Genomic DNA, 9415 nt, shown 5'->3' on the forward strand with positions numbered 1-9415 from the left:
GTTCTGCAGATTACATAACTCGATGGGATTTTATGGCAGCTGTTGAAAATTATAGCTCTGGCATGTGTCGGAATATAGAAGCGTGCCAGTTGAATTTTCATTCCATTAATTTAGGCTGAAATTTAATCCGAGTGAAAAAATAAGTTATAATAATATTGAGAGCGTTTAACGCCGTTAGGAAATGGTAATGTAGTTAGGAAATGTATTATGACGTATAAATTACGTTATCTATTTTCATATTTAGGGAGTACTATTATATATATTCTCCTTTTTAGGCTTAGATTTTAATATTAGAGGTCATCTTAAACACAAGTTCAATTAAAGCAAAACGCATTAATAACTAAGCGACCTATTAAGATACTTGATCTTAATTCAAAAAGTTTACGCAACAGCGATTCAGCAAAGCGTAGTTGTCCATTCGAAAGCGAGAAGGATTCGTAATCGACGCAAGCTCAATTCCTTGACAACTGTCAGTTGAGCCAAAACTAAAAGCCAGATAAAATTACAGAGCCCGGGTCCAAATACAAAGTACGAACTACAAATGCGAAACTGCAAACTAGAATTCGATATCAAAAGCTTTAATTTCCCCCATCCACATCCGTCTAGCATGGCCTGTTGGCTACTTATTGGCACAGAGAAATTCTTAACTCTGCGACGTTGCCCGAACTGTTTGTGCCAGTTGTTGTGGCATGTTTCACGTTGGTCAAAACGAACGGGGCCAATAGACAGCCAGACAGGGACAACAATGTCTGTGGACCATTCGCAACTCACATACACCCCCACACTGATGGGAGTTTACGTGTTAGCCGGGGTTTTTGTGCACTGGCTGGCTTTCCTTATCGGAAACAAGCTTATTCCGTTCAATGAACTGAAAAATATTGTTTACCTCTGTGTTTCCTGCAAGTTGCTCAAATTGCGTATGCGATTTGGACATTTTTTCATCATTCGCTCCTCGCTGCTGCATTTTGATTTATTTTCATCACAAGACTATGGTATAATTGTCATTAAAGAAAACACACAGTTACCGTGCAGACTGGTAAAAATTCATTGAAGTGCAGACTGAGGAACTATGGTCAAGGATATATTTTCGAAGTATTTAATGCGGCAGGGAGAACGATTCCGTGAGTCTTAAGTCCTCGGACACTTGAACATTTGTATGCCATTTGGTGCGGACACGGAAAGGGTTAAACCGAAACTAGGAAAAAGTTTGTCCCCTTTTAAACATGACATTTGACATATTTCAGCAAAAAAGTTGTGCTGCCGCCGCATTTTCAACCCTTGTCAATTAGGCTGACGCGGCGTATGCGTAATGCGTGTGTGTTTGTCTCTTTGTGCTTTGGTCACTGCAATATACACAAAAAAATGGGACGGCAGCAAAAAGTTTGGCGTTTGAGCTTAAACTTTGTCCCACAAACGAAAAATGCGTGTTGCGGAAATTCGAGAGTCCTTTGTCAAAATCTGAGACAATTTGCCAAATGCACGAATCCCCAAAACAATATATCTGCATGCCTAATGGAATTTAAGGGAAATTAATGGGATGAGTAATAAAAAGGAAGTGGCACCTTTGTTTTTCGGTATTATTAAAAAGTTTTTTTTGTGATATTTTCTAATTAATTTAATATTAATTTTCTTTTCATAATTTTAAAGACTTCTATACATACAAACAATAAAATCTTGGAATAGAACTTAAATTCATCGAATTTAACATATTTATTTATTGTTAACGTAAGTGGCATGAGTAAAGACAATCAACATATGTCATGAAATGGCACCATTTCCGCAACCTAAGTACCCTGTGTGTTCATACACATGTCGGGTGCTTTGTTTTTGCTGAACATCTTTATCCGAAACGATAATTTTATTGGACATTAAAAACATTTACGTGCCACGACATCAACGCCAGTCACATGATATTAAAAAGCCATGCCAAGAAATATGACATAAGGCATAAAACAAAGGCATGAAACGAACGACAAATTCTGGGGTGCGTGTGTCGGTAATGACGGGAGAAAAAAGGCGGCGAGGAAAACTTGGTCAACAGAGAACAAGTATCGCATATCGGGCCCATCCGTCATAAACTACCCAAGGAAACGGAAGACCCACTCGCCCCTTGACTTTGCTTTGTGCCAAACATGACGTAAAACGTAAATGATATAAAAAGCTATAATGTTCTGTTACTTCCACGATAAACAATAACAAGTCTTTTTGGCTAAACTCAGACAGTGCCGAAAACGACGCTAAGTAATAACTCAGCCAAAGCGTGCCTCATGCAAGGACCCCTGGCAGGACATATAAGGACTTCTAGACTTGGCCAATTGCTGCACGGGGCCCTAAAGATGCGAAAGCCGATGTTGATTTCGTGGACCCACACATCTTGAGCAGGCTACGTGACATTGCGTCGACTTTCCCTTTGAAAAGGCAGAGGCTGACCCGACCATCTTGCAAGACTTTTGCCACAAACGAAAAAACGATAAATTCGTATTTATTTGCGAAAAATACTTATTCACCTAAAAAAAGGTGATAAGCAAGCATTTTTGGTATCTAAAGCCCGTTTCTAGAAAAGATTATTAAATATAAATGTGATTTAAGTGTAATTGTCGCTTAGTTTAATATTGGCCAAACTTAGTGTAGCTAATTAATTCGAGTTATCTCTATATAGGATCGTATGTTGCTATATGTTGCATAAAGTTGAAAACACGATGTGGTGGAGTACGGAATGTAATAAAACCTAACGATTATTGGTTTTTCAGAACGATATTTTTATTGCTATTAATTTTTCCCCAATGCCAGCCAATTATTTATGGTCGATTCGTTTTCTTATTCACTCGGTGAAGAATTTGAATTTTCGAGGCCACCCCTTTCTTTTTTTTTTTTAACAAGTCGAGTTTCCATACAAGGACGCCTTAGCATTGTGGGAAAACTTTGAGAGTGGCAAGTCACCCGTGACTAGATGCAGACGGCACGTAACGAAACAAAATAAAGTATACGCACTGTGGCCTAGGACAGCAATGAAAAAGATGAAGAAGATGATAATGACGATGATGATGGGAATGGTGACGACAGTCGATGGCTGTTCAGGCGTGCAATTTATTTCAGCTGGGCAAACAACCGAAACAGCAAAAACTGTCAATAGATTTTCATACATATCCATGCCAGTTGCTTTGTTAAATTTTTAAGTTTGGGGAAATATAAATAAATAAACCAATTAAAGACAGCTACGGCGACATTCATGAATGAAAATCCATTTTTCTATTAATTTCACACGAGGATTCCGGTCAGTTTATGGGCTTTATATGGCCATTATCGCCATTGCCATATTTTCCAGGAAAAAACGCAGAGATACAGTTGGAGATGATGTTGCATGGTAATGGAAATGAACAAACAGATTTATGTTGCTGCCATGTGTTTGGCTGGCTGCGGTTGTTTATTTATGCGATAGTCGCGGCATTATTGAAATATAATAGATTCCTGCCGCAGGTGCGACAATGGGCCCCTCACTATTGTTGATCCCCCTGCCGACCGCACTTACAAGTTGTTGGGCCCACAAAACAGGCGTCCAATAACTTAACACGCCCATTCCCACCGCAAAACACGGCATCTGCCGAGGGCCAGGCGAAGAGGCAGTTCCGTTCCGATCCGGCATCATTTCGCCTGTGTGGTTATTGACAAATGTATTTCCAATTGGTTGCCAGTGCCCTTTCTGTCTGATCCACCTGATACGCGGCCCTTATTACAACTTTATTCCATGCGATGGCTCGATCCAGTATTTTATTGAGCCGCAATAATATCCGCTCGGTTTTTGGGCTTTTTTTCTCGTTTTTCGGCTGAACTCTAACACTTCATTGAGGTCGGGCGCCATGTGCGTATTGTTTAACCTACATTTTACCTTGCAGGTGTAAATAAACGTGTAATGCAGCCCGTGCAAATGATTCAGGTAGTGGCTTTGTCGGTTTGAGATTTTTCGATTTCAACGACAGCATATTCCGAAAAACTTTGCAATTTCAGAGGAAAATTGCTTTTATTTCATTTTGTCGCTAACAAGTTTGTTCAATTTTTGATTTCGCCGGCAATAAAAACAATCAAATATTCACAATAAATGCTGAGTTATAGTTCGAAAGTTTAATATATCAAATGCAGGGCTGGCGCGCGGAGCATGCAAATGTCTGTGCAATAGCGGCTGCCAACTGCGCGTATACGTAACGACAATGTTTGTATGGACGGCAAACTACGAGAGCTAGTTACGGAATTGCTCTCTTTTATTTTTCACATTTTTATTGCACATGTTTTGTCTCCCTTTGTTTGCTCGCCGTGTGTCCTATTGGCGCTGAAAAAATTACAAATAAATAAAACCAGGCCCAATATTGAAAGCAGCGCGATGAGAGACAAATAGAAAAATGTGCCGCAACTAAAATGCAAATAAAATTGTATTAAATTTTAATGAAATATGTGAAGATTTATTTACCTTTTGTTTGTGCAATGTAACTGATAGTAAATGCATATTTAAATTAGTTGATAACGAACATAAATCAGTTACGCTGGATGTAGATTTAAAGGCTCTTCAACCGGAATTTTCGTTCGGCAATCGGTAGTCCTCTCACCTGAAATAGTCAACGCTTTGCGGCAATTTTGCCACCTGCCGAGATGGAATATTTTCCAAATTGGACGATAGATGGGCAGAAAAAAGCCTCAGCAATTAAATCGTATCGCATATTTTTGGGGGTGTCAATCACAAAGTAGGAGCCTTAATTAAACGTCACACGCAGATGCAGCCGATGCATGTGCAGATCTTATATCAGTGCTGAAAAGCATACCTATTGGCCAAAAATTTGCATAACAATTCAATTTGAAATTCACTTTCTTGCCCGATAAACTCCAGAGGCACTATTAGTGAGTGAATGCGTAAGCAACAATTTGGGGTTAAATAACTGGCCAAGGAGCTGGTCATGATTTAAAGTCCTTTTGCAGCCAGTGCAAGTGGCCATAAATCAACCAAGAGCTTCTTTTTCTGGGGGCGGTTCTCTTCCGACCAGCTTAAAGGAGGCGAAGTGAGACTCCAAGGACCCATGACTGCCGGATAGTTCCTTCTGGCCGACAATAACTTAATTGCAAAGTCATGTTTGCATTGTGGCCAGGATGGGGATGTGGCACCAGGGGAAGCTGGCTCCTACCTGATTCAGTTGTTGTTATCCTCATTGCGGTTAACACAAGACCAAAACAGACTCACGATGTACAAGCCCGTAAACAGAACATGCCCGAATATGGGTCAGTGGATTACTCCCCCACTTCAGGTGATACTCCAGATTTATGATTAGGGCTCGAACTCATGTGTCAGCTGAGAAAATGCATATTATTAAATCCGATCAATGTGATGGTGTGATGGTGTCTCTCATTACAGCCTACCTAATGCCTCAAATTAAAGTGCGCTGCTGTAAAGATGTAAATGTCCCAGTGTCATATAATTTTAACAAATCTTCTAGGACATTCTTCGAACAACAAAGGCTCATTTAAGCTATGCATGTCCAAATATGGTGTGTCTTTGCTGTATGATGCAGTATAACTTAATATAGCCACAATTTGTCTGATTTTAATACAGTGTGGCAAAGCATAGTTACTCGATATAATTTGTTAGTTTGCAACTCTTTTAATCAACTGGTGTAACTAACCTATTCATATCCACTAAAGTATTTTAACAGAAATTAATTTAATCATTTTTTTGCTGGTCTATGAAAGCCTCAAAACCAGAATGGGTACAAACTGCTATTAGCAGCACGTTTAAACCAAATGCATGCGAGATCTAAAAAAGAGTGCGAATAAATATAAAATAAAATAAACATTTGGCCAACATTTCCACGGCGTTGTTGCTGCACATGCTGGCCGTCAGGCCATAAACTTTAAAATTGAGCCAGCACAAAAACGAAGTAGCAGCGTACCCAGGCAAGTTTTAGTTTTATTGTCATTTCAATGTATTTCCGCACTTTTAACCGCAGTCGGATTCGGATTTGGGTTTGGATTTGGAGTCGGAGTCGCTCTCACATTGCTCTGACCCGGGCATAAAAAAGGGGAAAAGGAAAAAGAATTATTTCAAGCAGTTTCGAAGCCATAAAAAACTGCATTTGGCAGCCGTTGCCAAAACCTATATATATATGTATATAGATGTATATATATGTATATGTTTGTGTATGCCCGATTCTCGATTTCTGCTCTCCACATTTTCATCTATGCTGCAATTTCTAATTTTTTTTCCTGGCGGACGGACATTTGCTGCACAGATTTGCGTGCCAGCGACATATTTAAAATGTTGAAAATTATTTATAATTAAAAGTTGGAGGCCAAAAACTTTTTGCTGTCCCCACCATCCCGGGGCGAGTCTGGCCCGCTGTTTGCAGAACATAGCCATAGTCATAACCTTTTGACCGGCTCTGCTGCAATTTGCTCGCGGCGGCGAGTAGAATTTTTTAATAAAAATACCTAAGGAGTGGCCAAGCGACCCTCGGGCGACCCGGCTAAGTCAGTCGGACAGGAATGATTGTTATTTACGCAATGGCAATAATAATTCACATTTTTACACCGCACACGACTTTGTGGAAAATGGAATATCTCTTGCATTCTAAAATTCCAAATCTGAATCTGAGGCGTTTTTCACTCTGTTCGAAAATCTCCTTTAACTTATTGGGTAAATTCTGGCACTTTGAGATGTCTTCCGGGCAAGTTCATGCATTTAATTTCCATGCAATTGACTGCCCCAACCGAGTGAAAAGTGGCTTATGCTGAGCATTTCTACGCAGCACTCCACAACCCCTTTGGCTGTCCAATAAAAGTCAATAAGCATCTCGGAGATATGTGCATTTTTCAATTACGTATTTGTATGCAATGCCAGCATCCACAACAGCAGCAACAAAGAGCACAAATTCAAATGACATGGGGACCCAGGACTACGTACAAGGACGAAAAGTCCGCCGGGTGGAGAAGAGGGAGACACAAAGTAGGAGCTATCGCTACACGAAAACCATGTCTTTCATTATGTACGACAAACTGGCTGACACGGGCGGCTAATAACGACCACGATGCACACAACAGTCGGTTGGGGACAAGACCAACTAACCAACTGACAGACAGACCGACCGACTGACTGACTGTCTGCCTGTGTCCCGACTATCAGACTATCACACAACAATAAAGAACTCCAACTTACTGACTGACCCGATCCTAATGGCCAGGCCAATGCAAATTGGCAGTCCACGAAACTAAAAAGCAGAATCAATGGAAGAAAAAAAAGTTAAACCTAATCGTTGTGGGTCAATATGCTTAGTGTTGCAAAAAAAAAAGGAACACGATGTTTCTAAAACAGTGATTCTTATAAAATATGCTTGGTTTTGAATCTAAAAGTACCACGATGCAATAAGTTTTGGATTATTCTAAATATTTATGGTTTAAGTTGGCCCTCAAGAACCTGAAATATAATTTTTTATTAGCAATTATTATGTACATTATTATTTCAATGAAATTAATATTAGTACTACCTATAAATAAATATTTCCAATAAATTAGATACCATAAAGCAGTATATATGTATTTCAACCGCGCCAAATAAGACACGAAGTAAGATTTAACTAGATTTTTATGTATATATATATTTATTTTCTGTGTAGTGCTGATGCTGCTGTTGCTTACAGCAAAATCGAATTTGTATTAGTCGAAAACAAAATTAAGAAATAAAATGCGCTCGTTGGTCCTGACACAAACTGCAGAGCAGCTTCCCCAGCTTCCACCTACACTTCCGCTTCCTGCAGGACTTCCATTACCATTACCACTTGCACTGGCTGCTCCTTCAGCTCGCCTTCGTACACATGACTGGCCAGCAAAACTTTAAATAAGAACCCATCTGCCGTAAGCCGGTCTCGAACTTCACTTCGCCCGCTGCAAAGGCCAAGTCAATGGACTCGGCCAAATCCAGCGCCCACTCCTCAATTATTTCGGGTCTATTTTTGAGCGCGTTTAGTGAAGCGTGCACCTTTGGTTTGGGCCAAAGTATTTATTAAGTGCGGAATGTGGGTCGGATTACGGAGGACGTCGAGATGCCGATCAGAAAGTCGATTGCAGAAGTCCGGATCCGGCTGACAGGCGGCGCTGTCAATGCAATAAACTTGTCCTGTGGATATCCGTGTCGTTGAATTTATAAACCGTATGCAGGAAGCTGCATATTTTATTTATTAATATGAATTACTAGCAAAATTAAGGCATAAATCATGCGGCACACACGGAAGAGGAAAGCCTTTGTGCCATGAACATGTCAACGTGCTTTTTATTTGCCTTATTGCATTGTAATTAAAACAAGCGATAACTCTTTAATCAAATTTACATTTTAATTAAATCTATACGGTTACTCTTAAATATGATTTTTTAGCGTTGTCCCACTTTCGGCTTGCCCTTACATCAGTTAAGTATGATATGCGAATCTTCGGTAATATAAATTGCAATTTAACCTTGCATCTAAGAGTTACCAGGGATAGCTTTTAATATTAACAGGGGTTACAACTTTTTAGCCAAACAAATGGTGGGAGTTTCCCGAACTGACGTTCCCACCCACGGAAATTTGGCAAAAGTTACACTGCTCCTGCCGCCGCCTAATCGTCCTCGTTAGTCCTTGGATGTAACTGGGATTTGAGACCGGTTCATGGCTATTACTCGCTCATTGTGTTATTGTTGTTTTAAATGCGTTATTGTTGGCCGAGGGAGCAAACAGGCGCATTAATAACCAGCGCCATTGAAAGGCCATGTCATCAAATGAGCCAGGACAAAGCCTCATCCTCCGTGCTTCGGCGTCCTCCTCTTTGCACTCCTCCTGGTGCGGATGATGATGATTGTTTATTTGCGCACAATGACGTTGAAACATCATTAAATGGCCAAAAGTCACGCATTTACAGTTACGACTGACAAAAGCCGACCTGCACGAGTCATTTGCTGCTCCCACTGTCGTTGCCAGTGTATCAGCCAAGTGGTGACATTCTGGCCAACTTATAACCAAATCTCGTAAAGTTTTTTACCCAAAGTTTCGCAATTATGCGCCTAAATGTATTTTAACAAATATAGTTTGTCAAGAAATAACTTGGCACCAATTTTATAATTAATTGTTTAAACACATTATTCACAAATATGTTACAAAATAAATATAACGTAGTGAGTAAAAACTTTTATTTTAAAATGGTATTTTGGCACATTGAAAATTTAAGTCATCTCTGTTACACTGCATTTCGTCTGAACAGCGATTTTATTGACGACCACCCTGGCAATCGCAGATACCATTCCCGCTCCCTTAGCCCACGATGTTCTGGCAAATGTAACTGTCGAGTGTTGAAAGTTTAGCTGTCATTACGTGTCAGTAAACCATGATCAGGCCTCAGCTCATTATCGTCAT

The sequence above is a fragment of the Drosophila mauritiana genome, chromosome 3R (assembly GCF_004382145.1).
Source record: "Drosophila mauritiana strain mau12 chromosome 3R, ASM438214v1, whole genome shotgun sequence".
In the NCBI taxonomy this organism is placed as follows: domain Eukaryota; kingdom Metazoa; phylum Arthropoda; class Insecta; order Diptera; family Drosophilidae; genus Drosophila; species Drosophila mauritiana.